Source organism: Leptidea sinapis, chromosome 12 (assembly GCF_905404315.1).
Source record: "Leptidea sinapis chromosome 12, ilLepSina1.1, whole genome shotgun sequence".
NCBI classification, from domain to species: domain Eukaryota; kingdom Metazoa; phylum Arthropoda; class Insecta; order Lepidoptera; family Pieridae; genus Leptidea; species Leptidea sinapis.
In genome coordinates, this window is record NC_066276.1 from 14,140,171 (window position 1) to 14,166,864 (window position 26,694).

The 26,694-nt window shown below is 34.6% G+C and overlaps 1 protein-coding gene across 1 annotated transcript in view; it reads right to left on the reverse strand.

Moving 5' to 3' along the window:
- The window catches only part of LOC126967081 (insulin-like growth factor-binding protein complex acid labile subunit), a 316,436-nt gene that overhangs the window by 152,252 nt on the left and 137,490 nt on the right, over positions 1-26,694 (reverse strand). Inside the window, exon 3 of the mRNA XM_050811460.1 lies at positions 19,572-19,618. The gene's annotated coding sequence lies outside the window, so the exon portion shown is untranslated. The remainder of the gene's footprint in view (positions 1-19,571; positions 19,619-26,694) is intronic.

Sequence of the window (26,694 nt, forward strand, 5' to 3'; positions counted from 1 at the left end):
GAAACAACAGCATATTAGTCACAAACGGTCACCTACTTTTTTAGATTTTAAAAGTTGATAAAAGTGTTGACAATAATCAAACCATATTATTCATACTTCTGTCTAAATCCTTATCCCATTTCATGATATTTAAACACCATTTCAATACCTGAAAAATACCATTTTAATTATTAAAATTGGACATTCCATTCAAAAGATATAACGAATTTAAAAATGTAAGTCTAAGGAAAATAATGCAATAATAAAGTAATAACTAAATAAAAGTTTTATGTTAAAAAAAAGTCCGCTTTAATTTACTTCTCACTACCATGAGATCGGTATCTATGCGAGTGAAACCGTGGGGCATTGCTAGTATATTACTATAAGTAAGTATAATTAACTGTTACACTGTTAGTAATTTATCATGATTGAGCTGGTGAAAACCTGGTATTCCTTTGCATCTTTTATCTTAATTTAAGCTCAAAGAGTTAGAAACAACAGCATAGGACTCTCAAACGGTCACCTACACAAGGTTGTAAATTTTGTGACAACCTCTTTAATATGGGTATCAAACATAAACTTAGTATCCTAGCGTACTAGATAAACACCCTCCTCATTACGGAAAGACTAAATGTAAAATGTTCAAGTGTTCTAGTTTAAAAGATGTGTTAGTGAAGTGTGTAGTATTTTGCTTTTGGTCAATCCCTGTGACAACTATTGATAAACGGCGTCATATTCACGTATACAATATTTTATTATCTAATACATATTTTTTTTATTAATATAATCTTTAGAAAATTGAGTGTTAACTGCATATATAAAATGTAATAATTATTATTTTACTGCAAATGTTCTACGAAAACAAACACCACCATTATATTTTTTTAATTATATCCGTTAAAACACAGTACAATTACGATAACACACAAATTAAAACGCGGTCCAATTTGACAGGAGACTGCCACGGCCCATCTACTCCGTCTCTTTCTCAGACTTAGTCCTCACACACTCACACCAGTGGGAGGCTCCTTTGCACCGGATGCCGGCTAGATTATGGGTTCCACAACGGCGCCTAATCCTGCCGTGAAGCAGTAATGGGTTAACATTACTGTGTTTCGGCATGAAGGGCGCCGTAGCTAGTGAAATTAATAGGCAAATGAGACTTAACACCTTATGTCTCAAACTGACGAGCGCAATAGTAGTGCCGTTCAGAATTTTTAGTTTTTTCAAGAATCCTGAGCGGCACTGCATTGTAATGGGCATAGCGTATCAATTACCATCAGCTGAACGTCCTGTTCGTCTCGTCCCGTATTTTCAAAAAAGAACTTAGGTTTTTGTGTAAGGATACTTGTCTCACGCTCACACAGGGTTTGTCTATTACGCCTAGTATACTAAGTTTGTGGTATCAAATGAAATAAATGGCTAGAAGAAAAAAAATCAAAAGGGTGACTGAATACTAAATTAAATATAACCTCTACATTTTTTTGTTAGGCTTCCATAGTTTAACCGGGTATGTTTCATTCCCGCCTCTCCCCACCCTCCCGGACCTGGGGATGATCAACTTGATCATGAGGGCTACATCGGGACTATAAGTCCAGCTGGGTGGTGCACATGCGTGACATCAGGAGTTCGAGATGAGTGGCTGGTGGATCGATCCGGGACTCTACAGTTATTATAAGTATACCAAATAATACATCTTGCTTATTTGACAAGTAAAATAACACCGATACCCAAATTGTAATACTTTCGTGGCAATCAAGCACTTTGCTATTATAATTTGCTGCGTGTGACTGCCATACCGATGTCATGTGTTGTCGAAACAATAAGAGGCGTGGCATAAGCTGTACTCGTGGCTAATTTGTCAAGTAACAGTGGGCTCAGTACAGGAGGCAGGAGAGATCCCCGACTTTATGATAGGCTCTAAACCAATACCCGTGTATACAGCCGGCAGGGGTCATAACCGTATCTTAACCCCTGAGAAGCTCGTTACATTTTTATCGCAACTCATAACACCGAGGCTATACCTTTATTAAGGCTCCGCGTAAAATATACACACCATTTTGGGATGAAATATTTTATAGAAGTTTTAGGCGTGCCGGAGACGACGAGGTTAATCTTAAGTAAAGTGTAGCACGCGGCTTTGTCTGTAATGATGGCGCATGTGTAAGCAATCTTTATCCAAAGTACATTTGTATCTACTGACTCAACTGAGAATTTGCATCAAGCCATTTGAGATTACAACAGAATAAATAATTAAAAAACTTGATTCTTTGAAGTAAAATTATTAAAATTTTCTTGCGACATTATTTATTTATTTATTAATACGGCTGTACTCACGATTTATCGGTGTGAGTACCGTCTAGTTTCGGACCATTCAGAGGTCCGTCATCAGGGGACACTATGTCACTATTGGTGTCCGTGTCAGTGATGCCCTGTCCAGCCACGCACTACGAGCACAAGTCCGCAGTATGAGACGGGACGTTATCGCGAACCCACTACATTCACCCTGATGAAGGACCTCCGAATGGTCTGAAACTAGTCTGTACCCATCCGATAAATCGGGAGTAAAGGCGTATTAATAAATAAGTTCTTTGTAATTGTTAAAATTGTTCAATGCCATGATTTTAAAGAACCTAAAATTTACAATTGCAGATAAAGGCACCACTGTGGTACCCGCCTAACCAACATCGATATTTTATCATATTTTTTTCAGATATACGGTTGTTAACCATCTATCTAAACCTATTATTTATGACAGTCTTTTTCAATCTGTGGGTCGCGACCACTAGAGGAGTCGCCAAGCATTACTTGGGTTGCCAGAAGCAAAAAACTACAATAAAAACACAATTTTAGTGAGAAGGATGGGCTTGTTCAATTTTCAAAATATTCTCAAAACGTCGTGCTTTTTTTGAAATGTTAACAATAAAATCATTTTCTAATTGAAGTTTATTTCTTTTTTTAGTTTTAAATGTTAGTCACACAGGTATGAAGTGGTGAACTAATAAGTATAGAGCTTTCCTTGCCAGCTCTGGATATTCTTGTTTTCTTAATTAAATTTTAATCATTTTATGGGGGTCGCCAGAACATTACAACCTGTAATGGGGTCGCGAAATAAGATTAGTAAACACTGATTAAGCATGTATTAATTGAAGAATCCCGTACTGAAACTTCCGCACAATCTGTTATTGTTTCATTAGTTATTAATGATTTCTGTATAATTATGCCACGATACTGCAGCGCGTCGGGGATTGTTTTTACGCGAATATGCGTAAGCGATGCACATCCCTGTTGCATATGGCCCGAGCTGGCCCCAATGGTATTCGATTGTCAATACCTGAACGGTCGGTTCTGTTAGATTTTAAAATATCTTTTACTAAAACTAGGTTTTATGTTAACTAACTAACTTTGTTGGTCGAAATAAATAATTGATTTATTATTATTATTAAATCGCTTTTGAACCGTCGAAACAATTTTCTAAATGTAGTGAATTTACAATTTGTTGCAAAAATTTAGTCAATGAGCGACAGAGACGTACAATAAAGTCACTCGCCACTATTGTAAGACGATTTTTATTTAGCATGATTACTATGTACAATATTCGATCCGTATTAGAAGTTTTAAGCGTTTAACACATTAACTGCATAGGAGGATCAAGGATGGCGAGAATGCGTGTATTTTGGAGCCCACTGAAAGAAGTGGCGTACATCATTTAAACTTATAAATAATTGTAGAACAAGTAACTAAACTAAGAAAAAAGCAAATCGTAAGTAATTCTAAAAAAGTGGAAGAAAAAAGATATAGGTAGGTACCTAAAAGTAAAATAACCTAAAATTATTAATCAATATCTATTGTTCAATCAATAATTTGTATCTTATGTCTATGCCTAATTACTGTCTGCTATTAGATAATAATATAATATATATGTGGAAGGTTGGCCAGCAGCTAATAATTGAGGATTCACAATTCATTCTTTTTTCAAGAAGGTATCGAATCTTTTAAAGATTATCTACCTATTGATTTTAGTGTCAAAAAACGATAATAATCTCATTAAATCTTATTTTGAATTACTGACTTGAGTATGTATAGATAGTTTGATGTTGTCGGAACATCCATATAAATAATGACAAGGACTGTCATGTCAAAAAAATGTAGATGTCAATTGCGCAAATCATTACGTTAGTGCAAGATGACTTATTTTTGGGCTTTGGACTTTATGGGCTTAGCGCCTCAATAATTTTTGTTTAAACATCGTATAAAATTAAGTTTATAATCAATATAAACTTGTAATTGTACGATGGTTCCTGAATTTTTAAATTATGTGGGTCCATTCTCGCCATCCTCCTTTACAGAAATGTAAAAATGTAGAATCTTATAAATCATTCCATTAAAAGGCTATCATTAATCATGTGAACTATAACTGTAAATAGAAGTTGCACGTATTAACCCGAAATAGAGAAATGTTTGCACATGACGAGGTAGGTACATACGTGTACTCAGCTGACGGTTACGTATCAGTGTGGAAAGGGGAGGGGAGGGGGGAGGTAGGTACTGGCTCTTACAGCGAATCAATTTAGACGACAAGGAGGTTTAATCAGTCGGAGGAAATTACCTATAACTGGAGTTCAAACGTTTGGCTAACTATCAGCGGCACTCCTGATGCACGCCAATTATACACTTAAATTGATATTTTACCGTTATGTTATCAAGGATCTCAAACTGAAAATTGGTTTTTTGGGAATCAGTGTTACCTTAAGCTTTGAAAAAAAAATTGCGTGTGTACAAAGTCCACATGTCAGAAGTGAAACATGCATTATAAATGAACGTCTAAACTGCATATGAAGTCCTGGTACATGTTGCGGATGACATATGATTTCAGCCGCTATGAAAGACATTACTATCATCACCGCTACTATATTTATGTTCTCCTGGTGTCTAAGTAGTAATACGTCGTGCGCATGACGTCAAAATACTTTAAGGTATACTCGCATCATATATAAGATAACCTCTTCTTAAACTATGATCGCCTGGTACCAAAACATTGTATAATGCTTCCTATCTCATTTTCTCAAACGTTAAATCTTATGAATTTACGTGTCTGTCTCTTTTTACTGTCACGCTTTTTCGTTTCATCAACTTTGAAATAACGATGCTGAAGAAGTTTTCAATTTGACAAAAAGCGGTTCGACAGGATCAATGAATAAGTCTTTTTAATATGATAATCCAGTTCACCCACGCGTACGCACACTTTGCATTACAATATTTATTACAATGACTTCCCAATGGGCGAGCAGTGTGCGCCGGGATGCGACCTTCCATAACAAAGCAATAGTCAGTCCGAACTACTCTGTGACGTCATAGCAATACCCTCCATTTTACTATATTCTTGAGAATTAACAAAAATATTTCGAACTAAACTGAAACGACCTGACGCGACCACCAAATACTGACAATCCTGTAAATTCGTCGCAATTAGCCAAAACTCTTATGAGTTGCAGACAGGTGTCAAACAAATCATGATTTTAATTATTTGACAGATGTGTTTTGGAAGAACATAGGTCATTATATCAAATAAAAATTTTACTTATTACTTTATTTACCATTCGATAAACTAAGTACTAAGTATCTCGAATTGGTATAGGCGTGTGGTGCGTGCATTTGTATATACTTATATATAATATGTATCACATTTGATAATGAGTTTCAATTTATCCACATGTTCTCCGTATTCTGAGCTACACTCAGAATTAAATACAAAATGCACTTAGACAATACTAGCAGAAGCAATTTCATTATAGATAAGGAGGCATAATTAAAACGAACGATATCTCGAATAGGTTGCGTCGATTTATAGACGCGCTCATTCGATACATCGAGTTAATGGCTAATAGAATTCGAGTTATCTCATTATTAGCGAATGATTCGAGATAGGATCGAATGCGGTTATCGATTGTTTAATCGATAGTGTTATTAACCTCGGTTGCATAGTGGTTTATATGTGTATGCGAATATAATTAATTTGTTTATGAAGTCATTTCCGTGTGGTTATTAGCGAGTTACGAACCAGCTATGTACATGAATGAAGTTTTACTCAACAGAGAAATCGTATTTTTGTCATGATTTCTCGAAAAATATGAATAACAAACACTCAATTCGATTAACAGCTCTCGGAAAGTTTTCATGTAACTTTGGACCGTTCATTTAAGAGCAGTAAATAAAATTATATTTTTAACTTAATGTTTTAAATTCAATAAAACTTAATTGAATGTAAAACTTTATTTGTTATTTAGTAAGTCAGGATGAAGTACAAAAGTTACTTAAAAATTGCATTCAAATAAGTAATTTACATTCGATAACAATCGAAACATTTGCCCAACTATCTTTATCAGTCAAATAATGTTTCACATTATAATAGGGCTCAGATGTTAATAATTTTTTTACGATACATTATTTTTTAATTAGTAATATTTTAATATCATTTGGGGGCTTAGATTAAGGATTGGCCTCCGCTGCGCTCAAATAGATACCGCAGGTGTACTCGCAAAGTGTGGCAACTAATACTACGCCCAAGTGGGCCTACTCGAGCCAGTCTCGAATAATGTGTGACGTAGACGTGCCACATGTTCTGTAAATCTTTGTTAATAATTGAAACTAAAATGCCGGGTTGCGTAGTAAAACTTTGTAAAATAATTCTACAAGAAATAAGAAAGACACTGAGATCTATCATCAGTAAGTATTTTATTAATTTCCATGTAAAATAACACCAAGCGTATGTTACAAAATTTGAAAGTTGCCATTGAGTGTTAAGGTGCCTCGCACACAAGCATCTAATAGTTGCCGTATTAAAAAAGCTAGTTCTTAGTTAGTGCGGTATCCAGTTGGAGCGCAGCGGAGACCAATCATGAAAATAAGTTCGGGGGTTTATTATAAAATATAACACAATCCAATGTTATTACGTTATTCAAAAGAATTGTTAAAAAACGTTTGTGTGGTAAAGGTTACTATAACATAAATAACTTTCTTAATGATACCACAGATTTGGAATGGAGTGACCGCCCTCAGGCTATAATAATAATAAGTTTAATTGTACAATATTACTTTGTAAGCATATTTTTTCGATGAAAAAAAAGCCCGTGAGTTTGTTCTGCTCAGGTCTGAGGCATTCATTTTGGAATGCGTGGTATTTTTGACTTTCAATAAGTGATGTCACATCCTATTTTGAATAAAATATTTGAATTTGAAAATGTAATAGATTTAGCAATTTTACGACGAGTAGATGGAATTGCGATTATCATCAAGTACCTACTCTCAAAAATGATTTCAGTTTAAGCTTTGGAGAGTTGAACCCTCTATGGACAAATTCTACATGTGAAGCACATTGGCAAGTGTAGCCTACAGGTATAAGAAAAACAGCTGATCGAAAGGAGTATGATTGCTCATAAATGATCAGCAATTAGCAATTAATTGTAAATGAGTCCGCGGCATCTCTACGCGGCCATGTAGAGCCCGCATTACACCCAGTTAGGGCACGTAAGGTACTTTTTATCTGCCTCTGTGTCGGCACTCGCCGATCATGTCATTGTTGCTATTTTATCAATTCTTACCACACAGCTGCAAAACGTTGCCATGTGTAGATCATAATTAATTCTATTTATTTGTAATAACTTTTCAAGTGAAACTATTATTACATCGTCTGAAACTTTTTCGTCTGTGTGTTGCATGTCGCGTGACGGTCGGGCGGTGCCTATATTTCGCAGCAGCTGACCGTGAGTGTATAGCTATTTTGTTTGTTTTTATTATTTTCCATTATCATTCCAATTTTCCAAGTGTAAAATTAAGATTGATTAAGCGATTTTTATACCCTTAATGGAATATTATTCCAAAATTTTTTAGTTAAATGGCTATAATGTGAAAAAAAGTTTTACTTTTCCCGTTGTTTCATAAAACCACACAATCCTTTTTTTTCTTCTATCTATTTTTATTACTTATTGCGTAGTTGCGCTTCTTGGCTTCTCTTAATAATTAGTTACAGACGTTAAACTGCATGAGTATGCTGCATCAATCAATTCAAATACGAACCATAGATAAATTTTAAACTTCCCGCTGAGAAAATGTTAAAATTTTGAAAAATAAAATTAGTTTTAAGGTCCTAGGAAGCTTTTCTAACTAAACCCGCGATGGTGTCCGTACGTCTGTGTGAGTGTGTGTGTGTGCGCGTGTGTGTGTGTGCGCGTGCGCGCGCGCGCGCGCGCGTGTGTGTGTGTGTGTGTGTGTTATTTACATCTAAATTCCGAGTTTAATCAATTGAAGCTCAAAAAACTGTGTCGAATGCCATAAACCATCGTATCATTCATTCAAAAGTTATTGCCGTTTGAAATTAAAAAAATTGTGTTATATCAAACTTTTACCAGACTTTTGAGCTCGAAGAGCTCTTAATCGTCATAAGTACAATTTGAAGCGTTTAGGTATGGAATTAGCGGGAAGTTGCAGGGGTGACCTTTAGGATCAACCGTTATACTAAGTTTTTTGTACGATTCCATTGCAACGTATTAAGTTTTATCATATTTTATTTATTAATTTAGAAAATAAAAAAGATTTGCGACAAAATACGAGTGTCATTTAAACCGCAAATCAATAAAAAAATATTTTTAAGGTTACAGGCAACAGTTATGATCTAAGTAATTTAAAGTTGTCCGTCATTTGTTTTTTTTTTTTTATTATTATTTTAAAGTGATAACACTCTGGGATTAATTACACAAATTAAATTTGAAAACAAAATTTATGAACGATTCGAGCCCGCGACCTCTGCGTTCCGTGCGAGCGCTGTCCCAACTGAGCCAACCGTTCCAGTGACGTATCGTTGATAAATGTTGTATATCTTATTCAACTCTTGGAACGTTCATAAATTTTGTTTTCAAATTTAATTTGTGTAAGTTGTCCGTCGCCATAGTTGCCGGATGCTTAGCACGACTACCCCAGAGCGCACAGATCGCTCTCACTGTTAGTTCTGTCGTGCACACAACGTTCACTGTGCCACAACCATAAGCCGTAATAACCAAGTTATATTTGTGAGAGCCAGCCACCATGCCACAAGGCAAACAGCTAGACTCAAACGACTAAGTTTGGGTGGCCCCGCCCTTCGCTGTCCTAGAAGTCATTAAGAAAGTTATATTTTAGCATTTTAGAAGTTTTACTTCTCTCTATCTCCAACTTATTTATTTGCATTACAAAATTCAGTTAATCAAGCATAAATAAAAGGCATAAAAGGCATTTATTTTCTCAAAATTGATTCCTTTAGAATTCTTTTTGATGTCATTTCTAATATACTAGATACTACTACCGCTTCGGAGATGAATGACGCTCTAAGAGGGAAAAAAGCAGCGCAACAAACTCTGCCCGCATTCTTTATTTTTTCGCGATGATTGTTAACCTCATGCTTTTTTACGGTAAAATACAATTTTTTGTTAATCACAATATTTCTAATCTTAACTTATTGCTTTAAATAAAAAAAAGTTATCAAAAAAAGCGCGTACACGTTCCTTAAAGACCGGCAACGCTCTTGTGATTCCTCTGGTGTTGCAAGAGAATGTGAGCGGCGGTGATCACTTAACACCAGGTACGCTCGTTTGTCCTTCTTTTTCATAAAAAAATATTGAAGATTATTTTCAACTTTCTAGTTTGTTTTTCTATTAATTTAATTAATTTTAGCTTTTACAACCTTTAAAAGATGACAATATCTTAACAATGACTCGTGTACTTTTTGGGGTATATATATACCTATTAGCACACGCCCAAACACGAAAACCTGTCGAAGTGAAAATAAGGGATGAGCAGGATGTTCAGCTGATGTTAATTAATACCCCCTACCCATTACAATGCAGTGCCGCTCAGGATTATTGAAAAACCCAAATTTCTGAGCGGCACTACAATTGCGCTCGTCAACTTGAGATATAAGATGTTACGCCTCATTTGCCCAGTAATTTCACTAGCTATGGCGCCCTTCAGACCGAATCACAGTTATGTTTACACATTACTGCTTCACGGCAGAAATAGGCGCCGTTGTGGTACCCATAATCTAGCCGGCTTCCTGTGCAAAGGACTCATATGAGAGTAACTTCAGGTAAATCTGACTGATAACATATTGTACCTCTGGTGTCTTGGAAACTACTCAACACACAAAAGTATTGTCATAAATCAGCTGTGTGCATTTAACAAAGCATAAAAGAGATATTTGAGTAGCTATTAAAATGAGACAACCTTCTAGGTTCTGGACAAAAAACTCATTTGAAAAATCATTATGTAATAAAAAATTGTCTCGATAAAAACTCAGTTTTATTCTTAAAATACATACATACAGAATTGATTCTGACAGCTGTGTTACAAAGCTAATAAAAAATTTCCGCTTCGCAAATAAGGAATGTTATGCATTAGGGCGCTCCAAGAGATAACCAAAGCTGAAAGAGGCCAATCAAATAATCGTGTTCTAGTATCTTTATCTCTATCGCTATTTAACTTTTCTGTGATATTACAATTTCACTAGTGATATTATAATAAAACGATAGTTAACATTGTAATGTCACGGGTCACTGACCTGTATAAATACCACTGCACAGGATGTTCCATATTATGTTTGACAGCAAATTTTTTTTGCCTATTTGAAGCGCCACTCGCGAGCGTCCAGAAACCTAATTTTGACGTATAATACAAATGGCTGCGAAGGAACGTACAAAACTCTGAAGTATTTTTGCATTTTGAATTAATTTCGTTCGTTTTCCGTATTTTTTAAACTTCAAGAGTCAGCGTGATAAAGTACACAATTTATTTTTGTAAATAGTTTCCCACAATTTATCGATGTTTCCTGAGTTTGTCATCACTAGTTTTAGTACCGCACTCTCGCTACATGGCCAACAGCGCCAAAATGGTGAATACCAAACAGGCACAAAACCACTTTGACAGCCGCCAGTCCAGTGGTATATAGTAGAGGTCAGTGCCACGGGCACACCATAGTAATATATTATAATACAAATGAAGTTAGCAGTGTGAGACGTCGAGCATTCTGAATCATATTTTTTTTCAAACGCAATCTGCATAACAAGAGTAGTAAACATTGGAGCGTGTATGCAATTTTCCATCTGAAATTATTGTTGAAATAGTAGTTAACAAGGGCCGATTCGCTTAGATTACAATTAGTTGATTACACTAACGCATTACTAAAAAATAATGACTATAAAATAAATACACTAATGAGAGACGGCCTCATAAACTAATGAACAGTAAAATTGTTGAAAAATCATTGGATTACAATATCACTATAGTGTTACCGTGACATTACAATGTCACTAAAGATCTACCATGACAATCTACCGTGTAATTACAATATCACTAGCAGAAATGTTATGTTATTGCTTTAACAATATGCCTGCGACAGATATACTGAAACATATCATGTGAATAACATAGCTAACTCTATTTCTGAAATGGCAATTTTATATTTCACTGGCTGTTTTATAATTAAAAGAGAGAATTTACAGCGGCCTCGAAATAATTAATTGTCGCACAAAAACGATCTCGTATAGAGCTAACAAAATAGTGAATATTGCAGAGTCTTCATGAGTCATCAAATATTTATATACAAGTATTTTTATTGAATTCTGTATTTTCAATTTTCACGTTCTAAAACGTACACAGTATTTAATTAATTTCAACATGTTACGGTGAAAGTAAATGTACAAGTATCAAATAGCAAAGCGTCTATAAATAGCAGTTATTTATATATTATATATTCTATTCACAGACTAGTAAAAAAAGAAGGACTCCGCGCCGTGATATTAGCAAGTGAAGCACCTTTATGCTAGTGTGTGTGCGGTTACGGGTATACCAGTTACACAATTTTTTTCTCCCTTAAATAATCACAAATACTTTTATAGTATTGTTTTTACACTTTTTCACAACACACGACGGCATTTTTAAAATATTTTATTGCGACGCAAACTGATCTGCCACAGACGATGGCATTTCTCATAATGGCGACCGATCGGCTTGTATCAGTAAGTGTGTGCGTGGGGCTACGTATTTACATGTTTACCGGCTTGTTTTTGTGCCTCACTGTTATGTAAAGTGACACGGAGTCCTTCTTTTTTTACTCGTCTGTGATTTTATTTAGCTATTTATAATATTACAATGCATAGCTGATGTGCATTGTAATATTCAGTTATTATACGCATGCATAGGTTTTAATATATCCATAATAATAAAACTCCTCTTGAATTTTAATCTAGCAATAAGTTAAAATCCTTATTTGCCTTTGCTTGTATATATAAGTAATGTCTAGAAAGAAACTACTAGAAACTTCTAGAAACTGTTATAACCATAATGTTAACACCAGGAAAAGACAAACTTATAACGCCTACTACTCAGCTAAGTCGAGTTAGTTTCTTTCGACTTTCGTTGGACGATATATACCTATACGCGTTTACAAGATCCCAGAAATTGTTCAAAACAAATGTATTACAAAATTCAAAAGATTAGGTGTAAATTATATTTAATTAATATGAAGTTTATTGACGTATTTTATTTAGCAATTATTTTTTGGTGCAATTTATTTGTACTCTAAAATGAATGCTGTTGACACGTACTTACTCGCAATGGCTCAAGTTCTTTGTATGTGAAAGCATATTATAATCTAATCCAACTATATGTATTACTTCAACTATTTTAAATATAACCTAATAGGTAATAAGCTCCAACTAGATGCCGCAGGCGTAGCCGCAAACTGCGGCAACTAATACTACGCCCGAGTGGACGTACTCGAGCCCGTCTCGAACAATGTGTGACGTTGACATGTTCTGTTATCTTTGCTAAAAATAATACTACAAGATATAAGAATCACAATGGGATCACATTTCATCAGTAAGTATTTTGTATTTTACTAATTTCATTGTAAAATAACACGAAGCGTATGTTACAAAATTACAAAAAAAAATATTGAGTGTCAAGATGTCACGCACATAAGCATCAAATATTTGTTGTAATAAAAAGCTATTATTATTATGTAGTGCGGTATCTATTTTTAATCAAATTGCTTTAAAATATAAATTGAAAAAGTACAGCCAAGAAATAAAAAAACCATAACATACATTATCTATGTAGATTCTATTTTATCATCAACGTTGTGTCCGTTCATCAATGTTCCATTAATATCCTGTTGAATATTCGCATACAAAATGCACGGTGTTGCTGGAAACTTGTTATGTGATCATTACGATGAAGACGCACGTGGCCGCGACGAGACCACGACACACCTGGTGTCTGTACCCACGTGGTGACATAACGGACTGTGTGCACGAGACGCAAGACCCGCCAAGGAACACCTTCCACTTGAATATAAACAAAAACATAATTATTTATAATAAACTGGTATAATGTTGTGCTCCGTAACCGGCATGAGTATTGCGTACGCGCATCATGGTCATACTGAGATGATTTAGAAGACGTTTCTTTATACGTGGCTTATTTTGTGGTTATGTTACATTTTTTTTATAAAAATAAACAAAACGACCGTACGGACACGGCTCACCTGTGTAAGTAATCACAGAACGGACGGACACGCGCTATGATTTGAGATAACAATATTTTTTTAGATACGAATTCTAGATCTAAGAATTCGTAGAGTAATTAGTATGGTAAAAGACATAAAAAGGCATTTATTTTCTCAACATTGATTGCTTTAGGATTCTTTTTGATGTCATTTCTAATATACTAGATACTTCTACCGCTTCGGAAACAAATGGCGCTCTGAGAGAGAAGAAGCCGCGCAAGATACTCTCTCAGCATTCGTTTTTTTGCGCTCTATTTAATAAAATATACAATATTGTACTGTCATTGTTATTGTTAATTACATCCCTACTAGAAACTTGTGAGCAACGGTGACATTGTCAAATCTCGTATTTATTTATTTTATAAACAACTAACCCCGACCGACACTGTTCTGTCAATAGAGAAAAAAATATGTAAGTATTTGGGAATAGTGTAGTCTAAAGCCATCGGAAATGTGTTTAAAAACGTATTTCTGAATTTAATAAAATGTAGTAATAAAATGATATTATAGCTAAGGATTAATATTTTATTTGTGTAAACAGCTTTTACATTACCGCTTTATACTTGCATAATTATAAAATATAAAATTATTAAAATGAATATAGTATTTTATCGTTACGAGATAGACATACATTGCGGACTTTTCTATAGACCCATATAAGATACACAATTCCACCATACATATTTTTGTTATATCTCAAAGGGTCCCTCAGACGGGTTATTTTTTCCGACAACTTCAACAAATCTCTTATACAAAAAAAAAACAGCATGAAAATCAATGCAGTAGTTTTTGAGTTTATAGCGACATACGAATAGACAGACAGACGCAGCGAAGAACTTTATTTAATAATATTATGTAGCGATATTAATATCATGAGTTATCGTAATTAAATAGCGCCGTAGCTAGAGAAATTACTGGTCTAATGAGACTAAACATCTTTTGTCTCAAAGTGACGAACGCAATTACGAAGCCGGTCAGAATTTTGGAGTTTTTTTTAAATATTGAACGGCACTGCACTGCTATGGGCAGGGCGTATCAATATAAAAAATGAAGTAAACGATATCAGGATGAGAGGTCCTAATCTAATAATGTTGGTGGAAGTAAGTAAGTAAGTACATGTAAACGCGGGTGGAAGATGGCAGAATAAAAAAAACTTTAATGAAACCGAAGATACTTTGCTGTTACATATTAGAGCTGTGAGTGACGTGCACAACTCACGCAAGTTGCGTGCTGGGGAAAAAGCGTAGATTTACGTGCGGGCGAAGTTAATCATATTATCAAGTTTCCAAATTAGACACAAAGATGCGAGGCTCGCAAGCCGCGACCCAATTTCTCAAATAAACTTCATTATAAGTGAGGCAACGCGAACGGATGCGAGAATTAATGCTCGCTAATCCTGACTCGATGGCGGCTGTTAGTGCGGGCAATTATCGTATCGGCTGTTACTGGGCAAGTAAGTATACACGCAGGCAGTACCTACACAGCCATATTACAGTGCCCGCCTGTTCACTAAATATGGGCCACATACTGTACAAGTGCAGTACACAGTCGCTTGTCAATTTGAAACTAAATAATAATAATATAAAGGCATCACACATTGTCTCACTTTGGTCGAAAAACTTATTGATTTTTATAAAAAAGACTAGCTGACCCAGCAAACATTGTATTTCCGATATTAAAATCGCGATACAAAAGTAACTGTTGATCGTAGATGGGTGAAAAATAGATGACGACCGAGTCTCAGACCTATCAAATATATCGTACTACAGTTATTATATTCGATCTTGCAACCCTATTGCGGATCTGTGGATGGGACAGAATAACATAAAAATCGCGAAACAAAATTAGTTGTAGATCGTAATAAGGCGAAAATTTTAAATTTTATTTATTATTTTTCAATGTTGAATCAAAATAAAATTTCGACAAAAAACTAAAAAATATATTTAGGGGTTACCTTTATCATTTAGTGGTATGAAAAATAGATGTTCGCCGATTTTCAGACCTATCCGATAGGAGGAGTTTGGTAACAAACACCGCAACACGTGAATTTCATAATATCGTAATTTCAAATTCGTGTGTGATCTAATAAGATCACACAGTATTTATGGGAACCGTTTTGTAACTTACTAATCTTAAAGATGGGTATCGGAATATTTATTATTGAGAAGAAATATCAAACTGAGTTCGCTGAAACACGTATATTTCTAAAAATAGTTGAAACATTATGTTGATTATAAAATATTAATTACAACATAAGTACTTTAAAAGATATACACAAAAGTATAATATTTTAATATAATTAAAAGTTATAAACATACACGGTACGTTTTTTATCTATTTAAGTGTAACACTTCACTCTATACTATAGCACTTCACTACTCACATCACCGAAAATAGGCATGTAGAAATAATTTTGTAGTGTCGTATTTCACACTGGGAATCAATTTCAATAGCCAACTTTTGTGATAACAATTGGCAATGGTCAGGTAAACTCTTGCAGGTTATCAAGTGATCACTCTTCGTCAGCTGATAGGCGTCAGGTAAAGTAAGGTCAAAACACATTACATAACATCACGTGCTCGCCAACTATGGGCCTGATGAGAAAGCTCATGGTCGCTCAGACAGCAATGGAGAGGGCTATCCTCAGAGTTTCCCTGCGAGATCGAATCAGAAATGAGGAGATCCTTACATAGAGAAGTCACTGACATAGCCCAAATGATTGCGAAACTGAAGTGGCAGTGAGCAGGCCACATTGTTCGACGGACTGATGGCCGTTGGGGCAGTAAAGTCCTCGAATGGCGACCATCTGGTCAAAATCACCGGAGTACATTGGATGAGGGTAGCGCGGGACCGATCGTCGTGGAGATCTTTGAGGGAGGCCTTTGTCCAGAAGTAGACGTCTTGCGGCTGATGATAATACCATTGTTTATGGATCGATCGATCCCGTTGTAGAAACAATTTGATTCCATGATGGAGTACATGAATAATAACGGGAAATACTGAAAATCCTATTTAAACCGTTTATATATACAGCTATTATGTTTTCATCATTCATACTCTTAAAATGTAAACAAAACTATTTCAAGAAATTGTTAATTTTTTAAGTGTATTTCCTTCACATCTAAAATTAACCAAAATTTTGAGATTACGCCTTGAAGACTCTGAACAATGATGACGTATTGAATTGTACATTCTATTTTAAATAAAATTATTAGTATTAAATCTTATTGTAACTAAATACAGTCTAAAATTAAATTTTTCCTTAAAATTGGAATGAAAGGCATTGCAATGAAAATCATTTAACGGCCGTTTTCAATAACGTATCTCTAGTTATGGATGCATCGCTGTCACCGTTTAATAACGAGATCTTATCTATCCATAGTTATGTCCAATATAGTTATAGTCCAATGATTTATGTCGAAAGGTTATTAAAATGTAAGTAAGCATAAAGAGATAAATTTGTCTACCTCTAGTAAATTTAACTAAGGATAGATACGTTATTGAAAACGGCCGTAAATCATCTACGGAATGTATGTCCTTTAAATAAAGTTATAAGTTTAATAATACTTGAACTCAGCACAAAGTCAGCCCCCGAGCAAAGGTGCATTTTAATATGAATAAGGAAACACTGGGTCCGTGGGCGGTCGCGTGACTGTGGCCAATATCGGTGCTAACAGGCAAGTAGAATGAGAAGCAGCGATCGGTAGGAGGGTTGTGAGGAGCCGATAACAAGATAGAGGCCACTGATAAGAACAACCAGCAAACAGGGCCGGCTGTGATACCAACTAACAAACATCTTTTATAGTTGATATAAAAGGAAGTTGATTATATGCACCGACCAATAGCAATCGATTCTAGATATAAACAGATCTCAAGGAATGTAACAGAACAGTTACACACAAATAAAATTTGAAAAACAAAATTTTTTTTGTGTATTAATCCTAGAAGTAAGGGTTATCACTTTAAAAACATAACATATTGTTTAGAACAGTTACAATCAATTAAACAAGTAACCGACATCGCCCAGAGATTTTTCTTTAATACATGGCAATTCGACCATTCAGTTATTTCTTGATGTTTTTGACATTATAATTTCACAATATATGATTGATTTGTTTTTGTACTTAACGCTTCAAACATATCTGTTGGCTAGGAATTAGATTGGCTCCTAGCCTAATGTGACGATTTGTTTTCCAGATTTTTTCATTGCGGAATTAAATAATAAAAATAAAATTACTTAAGAGATATTATTTTTAATTTTATAAGATATAATAATACAAAATAATCAAGACACTAAACACAAAATAGTTAAGAAGGCACGGCTTACTAATCCCCAGTAATAGCATGACTTCAATGTCGTATTTTTGTATTTGTTTGCTGAACAAATTTGTTTCAAACTATCGCCCGGCGCTCGCTCCGTACCATGCATTTCGAGCTGGAAAATACATTTTAAATATTCGTTTTGTCTGTTTGCAGAAGCTTGACTATGTGGGCCTCACTGGGGACACCGGGACAGACTGCTAGAAAGCGAGACTGTCTCGCCCAAAGCAGGACTTATGGCCACGTTATCCTAGCTAGTACCGAGTTACGTAGTAGCTTACGCACCCTCTATTATAAGTTTTTTTTGAACAAGTGACGAGAAGAATTAGCAGTCCCCTTGATGGTAAGATACACCCAGCCCATTGTAATGGGCTCTGTAGAGTAGTGCTGTTTAGGGATCTTAATTGAGTGATGAATGACTCCAAATCCTGAACGGCATCTTAAATGCGTTCGTCGCTTTGAGACATAAGATGTTAAGTATCGTATTAGCCGAGTTACTTCACTAGCTACGACGTCCTTCAGAGGTAAACACAATAATTGCACATCACTGTTTCACAACAGAAATAGGCAAGCTGATACTCTGTGCAAAGAAATCTTCCACTAGTGATGGTATATTGATATAACAAAGCAACAAAAAAAAAATTTTAAGTATGTCCGTTATTTTATAATTAATATAAATAAGCAGTAGTAGAGATGTATACTATTTTAATAATTGTGATCCTTCTATCTAGGGATGAGGTCCTGGTGATCTGTAATACAGGGTTTATATAATAAGTTACTACAGACACCAGCTCCTCCCAAATACCAGTTAAAATATGTAACACTACTGAACTGTTTTAGCTTTAAGATTTTTATGAGGAGAAAATAAAAATATATTGATTATTATTTTATGTTCAACTAATAATTGCAGTCGTCTTTATAACGTAAATCATATATACCAAATAAATACTTATTTCGGACATAATATGTTTTTGTTTCATTAAGCTTACGACAATATAGTTGATATACAAGAATATCATATTGGTTCGCTCACCAGACACGTATTTGTAAGAGAAGAGCGCACCGGTCCCGCGGGTAATGTGTGTGTTAACAAAGTGTAAGATTATGCGGAGTGCTTGTGTTTAAGAAAAGGTTTCCTCGGAGCTCTTCACGCATAATAACTAACGCAACCTTTGATACATCAGGCAGAACGGATCCTCATGTGAATTATTACCCTTTAAGGTCGGCAACACATCTATAAATATATATACAATGTGTCCCGGCATGTAGTAATAAAACTTTAGGAGTAGTAACTATAAACTATTTCATCGACGAAAGTACCCCATTTAGGGGTCAATTCTAAAACTCTTCCACTCTGCAGCTACTTTTACTTAGACCAACATTGAGCCCCTACAAGACGTACAACTTAAACCGCCGTTGTTGTACAAATTAAGGTGAATTTTTGCTAAAATAAAAATAAAAGTAGATACTGGTAGAGTTTTGGAATTGACCCCTATATGGGGTATTTTTGTCGATGAAATAGTTTATAGTTGGTACTCCTAAAGTTTTATTAGTAAATGCAGGGACACATTGTATACCGCCGACCATTACTGAAGAATACGATATGAATGTGGCTTCTGTGATCTTTACTCATAATCTATGGTAATAGCATGGTAATGCTGTAAGTGCTTCAACTAACCTTATGTCTTCATGCGGCAGTGTTGCTTCCCGTAGGTGTACAGTAATCTGAAAAAAAAAAAAAATAAGTTATTTAAATAGATCTTTCTTACATATTCATTGTCATTACTTTACAATAAGTTTAAATATTTTATCTACACCCATGCTTTACATCCTCTATTAAAGTGTCTGAAACAGTTAGTTTATTGCCAATATTAAAATACCCAATGTTCTTATAACCATTACATTATCCAAATGGATGATGTAATGTTGTACTGAATTTCATAATAACACTCCTTTGTTTTATTTCGATCCCTTCATGCGCAAAGAGTTTCAACAGTAAGCCACATTCTTATTGCTCGATGCGTGGTATTGGAATCAAGAAAAGTTGAAAGAAAAGGAGTTTATTGGAATCCCCGCCATTGTCCTTCGATATTTTTATAGTTTTCATTACAAAAAATTAGAGATTCGCGTTTTGACAGCAGATCCCCAGATATTTGATACTATCATCATCAACCAATATGATAAACCCATATTCGTGTTTTAATAACCCTTATTACGCAACAGTTGCATAAATAACTATTACATGCTTAAATGTATAACTACGTTATGGTTGTCAATGAATCACCATATTATACGGAAACTGTATCGTGGGATCAAATAAAGCTATACCATTTAACTTGGCAGTTTGGCAAATTTAGAAGATACTCTAAAAATAACAATTTATTTATATAACTACAAATTTATGCTACTTTAAAAAAATAAGTTCAAAAAGGTTAGTAAACATATACCTATGTAATTATTAGTCTATTAGAATAATTTATTATATGTAAACAATATGCATCAGTGTGATAACAAACCTCAAATACGTACACTAGCTTTATTAGCGAGAAATTAATTAATGTTTTGTTTAAATCTCATTTGGGCTTCGATTGTAATAACTCCAACTTATTATCAGTTTATATACAAACAACATAACTGACTGTTCATATGTTATTATGTAAGCTGAAGAATCCACCCGCGTCCGACTGACTGATTTATATTAGTTTCATTCATTCACTTCGCTTTCATGAATTTGATTCAAATTCAAATATTTTTATTCTAAATAGGATATTAAATCACTTATTGAAAGTCAAAAACAACCACCCATTCGACAAATTATGCCCCAGACCTGAGAAGTTAAATAGCCTGGCGGCGGTAGCTCCAGTTCCAATCTGCGGTTAAGAAATTCATTTATGTTATAGTAACCTTTACCACACAAACGGTTTTTAACAATTCTTTTGAATTTCGTAATACATTTTCTGGGATCATGTAGCCCACTAAAAAGACTTACTAACTCAACTTAGCGGAGTAGTAGGCATAAAATGCCTATAGCGCGAATAGCCCTCTTCTGCAGCACAAAGATGTGAATTCAAAATGTAGAAGTATTTATTATAAGTGACAATTATACTGATGGAGACAGAGTAGCTGCTTAGTGGTGCAGAAATATTATGTTATAAATAAATAAATAAATATAATGTATGCAACCAGTCCGTTACAGTGCCAGGGGTCTAAATCCTCCCATCGTCCGTAAATTGTGGCACAAATAAAAATGTTACGTATTGACATTTCAAAAGTTACACACAGACACCTACACCTTTTTCCTTTTCCTGCCTTTTTCCTGTCGGGGGTAGGCTGAGACAACAGAATGCCACTTGCTTCTATCCATGCAAACCTGAAGCGCTTCTTCTACATTCATTACTCCAGGTGCTTCGGACATTTCCTTTTCTCAAAACGTCCCCAATTTGGTCGACGAATGTTCTACGAGGTCTCCCGCGACCAACTTGTCCACACACACTTGTCTTTAATATTTGATTGGTCATTCTTTCGTCACTCATTCGCTCCAAGTGTCCAAACCATTTCAACACGACATCTTCTTTCAGACAACATCGCGCTCGCATTACGAAAAATTTAAGAAAAAAAATGCAATTGATTCTAATTAAATTCTATTAATCTATGTTTCCCGGATTGGATGTAAAACACTCAGCGAAATCTTGTGTCTCATAAATAATAATAGTTTATTAACGAGACGTCCGCAGAATTAAAGTGAACTGCAAACTGGAGTTAGCTCAGTAAATATAGAGAGTAAAAAATGAGAAAACATTTCTATTTAACTTGACCGAGTAACTATTTAACCTGCACTTTACTGTAAACAAAGTAAAAACATTTCAATTTCACTAGTTTTTCCAACTGGAAGTTTAAACAAGACCTAAATGCGTGCCTGGCTGAAATATGCTCAAATGAAAGTAATGACAGCCTCATAAAGTGGGTCAGATTGCATTGATATTCCTTCATAGAAGAGTTGACTTTCTTATAAGAACAAATTTGCTTTAGCTTTATGTCCTGGAGGACCGAGTACCTACTCCGATCATAATGAATTTTTATTTTTTATGGAAGACTGGGAGGCTACTTTGCACAGGATGTCGGTTAGATTATGGGTAGTACAACGGCGCCGAACAAATTAAGCCGTGAAGCAGTAATGTGTAAGCATTATTGTGTTTCGGTATGAACGGCGCCGTAGCTAGTGAAACTACTGGGCAAATGAGACTTAACAAGTCTCTGGGTTATGGTCTGTTATGTCTCAAGGTGATGAGTGCAATTATTGTAGTGCTGCTCAGAATTTTTGGGTTTTTCAAGATTCCTGCCACCCTTCACGAAATGTAAACAAACCCGACCTCTCTCAAATTCAGCAAACCATCGCCTCACGGTGCTCAAGCAAGGTGCTTGTCTCCCAAAAGCATTTTGAAAACAAGCGGCACAGTCTTGCGGAGAGACAACTTTAAAAATCATAAAAAATCATCGCTCTAAAATCTTATGGACTTAATTCTATTTTCGTTGCGTACGAAGAAATTTTATGTGTGATAAAAACAATTGACAAATGATTGCCCGCAAATTGTCTTTTTTTTATTACTAAGAAGGTTCCGATTAGCTAGAAGTGCAAAACTTTTAGTGTGACCCATGTAATATCATAAATTGCAAAGAAATATCATGTCATCAATCATGTTGAACCTGTTTAGATTACAATTTTATATTTGGCAAACATCAAAGTTGTTAAATAAATGATTAGTGTTCCGCTTGTAGGTACTTCTGATAAAACACAAAAAGAAAACTTAAACGACAGTAGAATGGCTTGCACACCGTGTGTGGAACTACCTCGTAACATTATTAAGACGCTTTTCCTGTCTCCATGTTTCGTATCCCTCGCCAAACTTTACGAGGGTCCCTATTTTTCTCAAATGAATACTTTACCGAATTCAGGTCTCAGGTTACTGGTGTAGACATGTGCCGCAGCTAAATATTTAATAGGTGACAGAGTTTGTAGGTCAGCCGGGTATTTTAGAGAATTTTGTGGAACGTTCCAGAGAAACTATTTAGTATTTAAATAGTACGCTGTTACTGATTACAACAGTAGTTTTGTTTGTGTTGTATTTTGTTTTACGACTGCAACATGTATTTTAAAACATAACTAGGAATAACAACAGGGTTTCAGCGGAGCATTTCAAACAATTTTATTTTTTCATAATATGTAAACGAGTGTCCAGAGCACGCGGATATTTTTATACTTTATGAAAAGGCTCCGGAATGTTATTAATTAAATTTAAAATTGTATAAACTCTCATTTAAAATAACAGAAAATGACTATTATTAAGTGCATCATTCTATTACAAAGATAAATTGATTCACATACAAATGGTGAAATTCGTTATTAATTAGTCATTCGTAAAAAATGCAAAAATTTTGAAATTGAAAGTAATAAAAACGTAATTTGCTGATTCTATGATTTGAGTGTAGCGCGTTTAATTTGAATTTTCTTCGATCATTTGACCATCTTGAAGATCCAACCTACTTATCTTTAACTATCAAGTTTTCTAAATGTTGTCCGTAGGAACTTTGTGTTTTTTATGGAAATGGAGGAAAAATGAGTGAACGGGTCACCTGGTGTTAAGTGATCACCGCCGCCTACATTCTCTTGCAACACCAGAGGAATCACTGTTACGCGCTTTTTTTGTAGGTACCCATGTCGTATCATCCCGGAAACACCGCACAAGGAAGGAGTTTTTGTAGTCGCAATAACGAAATGCGTTAAAAATTAAACTTTCATGAAACAGTAATGGTAAATGTATATATATTATATATATATAGATTAGAGTATACATATATATATGTATACTCTAATCTGCAACGGTGTGAATAAAGGCAGCGCCAATCAATCACACTTGAGAAGTGCATAGTTTCATCTAATTATTAATCTACTTTATATTTAGTTAAACAAAAAGCATCCAATTTTAAATAATAATTTTGACACACTTTTACATAAATTATCTTGCCCCAAATTAGGCATAGCCTGTGGTATGGATTGCAAGACAACGATATATTTAATACGATTCTTAAATATACATAAATACATATAAACATTCATGACTCGGAAAACAACATCCATATTCATCATATAAATGTTTGCACCTACCGGGATTCGAGCTTAGTAGGTAGGGTTTCTAACCACTCGGCTATATAGGTCGTCGTCTAATTAGTTTAAATATTTTTTTACTTTAATCTTAATAATCAAGTTACGCTCTACTGCGCCATATATAAGATAAATTTTAAGTCATCTTACTCTTAGATAACACGATCATTAATTAAATAATTAATAGTCGACTTGCTCAGCAAAGTTAGATTTCGAAATCTTATTTTCATTACCAAATTGTCGCACTAATGTATACCCTGTATGATCAGTATAACAAGGATTCCTTAGATATTTTCGCTTCCTCAAACTTTAAGAAAATTATTCTTGAAAGAGATATCTTTACTAATATTGCCCAAACAGATTCTTAAATCTGTACTTACAAATTTTGCTACTATTTTATGTACGCATTTAAAATATAAGTTAGTGTTTTGTAATCTTAATTAAGCATCTGTGCATGCTGTGATTTCCTGTAAGTGATAAGACACTTAGCATTAATTTAATTGTATTGTATTTATTGTTGTATTAGTGTACTTGTTGTTGGAAATCCTTAAAAATAAATCTCATAATAAAGGAATCAAATTGGTTCACAACACACAGTTGATAGTAAGCTGGGCTATGCGCGGCAATATAGAACCACGTTTGAATCACATTTGTAATGCGATATAAATAAACGTTGAATCAAATTAGATTTGAACGTAACAGATAGGCTTATTTGTCGAATTGAAATAACCACATGTAGCCATTAATAGGAGCCGGCCGCGTCATGTGCCCGCTGTCATATTGTGGCGACGCTGTTCCGAGCAGCTCTATGGCCGAGTGGGTTGACATGTAGCGGTGTCTAATGCGCTATTTAGATAATGAATCTGTGTCGATACACTATTCAGTGTAATATAACGCTTTATTGTGCAAATCAGAATGAATTGACGACAAAATGTTTATTAATGAATTTGTAAACAATATTACAAAACATCAAGAATCATTTCGTAATTTATTTCGTTGTTATAATGAAATTGTTTCACAGCAGACCTGTCAAACTGTGCGTCAATAAATAGAAAATATTGTGTCCATACAAAACAAATATTGGAAGTAAAAAAATTATGTGGGACCCATAATTTTTAATCTAAATGAAATGAATCATAAAAATGAAACGAAAACTATATATAACTACTTATTTATATAAAAATCCGTTAATTAGTTTAGGAATTCACTGGAAAAAAATCCATTATGGATTTATATAAAGTATATTAAGATTACAGGATTGCCGGCTTTGAACGACATATACATACACATACAGCCAAAGATGCTTATCATCGTCATATCATTATCAGATTAATTATTAGTAATAATCTGATAACAAGATGTCGAGGGTAGATATAAATCTAATCTCGTTCGGTTTTCTCGTGTGTCAGTCATAAGCAATCTATGAGGCGTGGAATCCCAGGTAATGATTTAAATGTACTGTAGCATTCCATAGTTAGATATTAAATTATATATTAGTTTAGTGTACGTGTCATTGAAGAAGAACTGCAGACACATTATAGTTGTAATACATTTATGTACACAAATAAAATTTGAAAAACAAAATTTTATGAACGATGCGTGACTCGAAACAACGACCTCCGGCGTTCAGTGCCGGTGCTCTAACCAACTGAGCTAACCGCTCGAGTGACGTATCGACATAATCTTGTTTGCTTTATTCAACTCTACGGTTGTGGCTTGATCTACTTTACAGTTGATAACCTGCTCAACCCCAATATTTGCATATTAGGAAATTGACTTTAAATGTCGCCCTTGTAAATCTAAACAATTTGAAATAAAACATAAATAATTGTTTACATTTATGTAGGTGCAGTTAAAAATCAAAAAATGTAAATTATTGTCAAAGCTACTTTACATGTATTTGTTATTAACTTTAATTTATTTGTGTGGTGGCACGACAGCACTCCCTTCAAGTCGAACAAAAACAAGGGGCACGGCCGTACCATCCCTTTCTCGAAGCAGTTCAGACCATTTTTGACCCCCTATAAGTTTGTTGTGGATAAAATTAGAAGCCTGAATTCAGTTTCAGTTCAAAATTTTTTTAAAACATAATTTTTTTTTTATATTGCTTACTTGGCTTAGCTAATTATGTAATAACTTAAGACAGAAGTACCTTAAGTAGGGATTAAATAAATTTACACACTTGGTTATAACATGGAGAAGAACTGAGTTGTTAAACTTGGTTTTTTTACAAGTTATGTTTTTGTTAGCATACTTGGTTTAAATTAATGTCTTTTTATTTTTACTCTATTCGACAAACCAACAATATTTATGCACAAATGTAAAAATATCAACAGGGAGACTTAAAACGAAAAGACACATAGCAAAAATATATAACCCCTTATTCATAATAGTCTGCTAACATAAAGCATTGCTAATTCGCACTCTGTCTTCTTCTATTGACCTAAGTCAGAATGAGAAAAAACACTCCTTAGCGGCTGTTTAAAGTTAGCGGACCATTATGAATAAGGGGGTTAATCATTAGGATTACAAAAGATGGTCGAGATTAACAGATGAAGATGTATAATGTTTAATGTTGCAATAGGCTCCGTCTACGTGTTTCAAGTCGCTGAGAGTCATCGCCAACGGGCGGCGTGTTGCA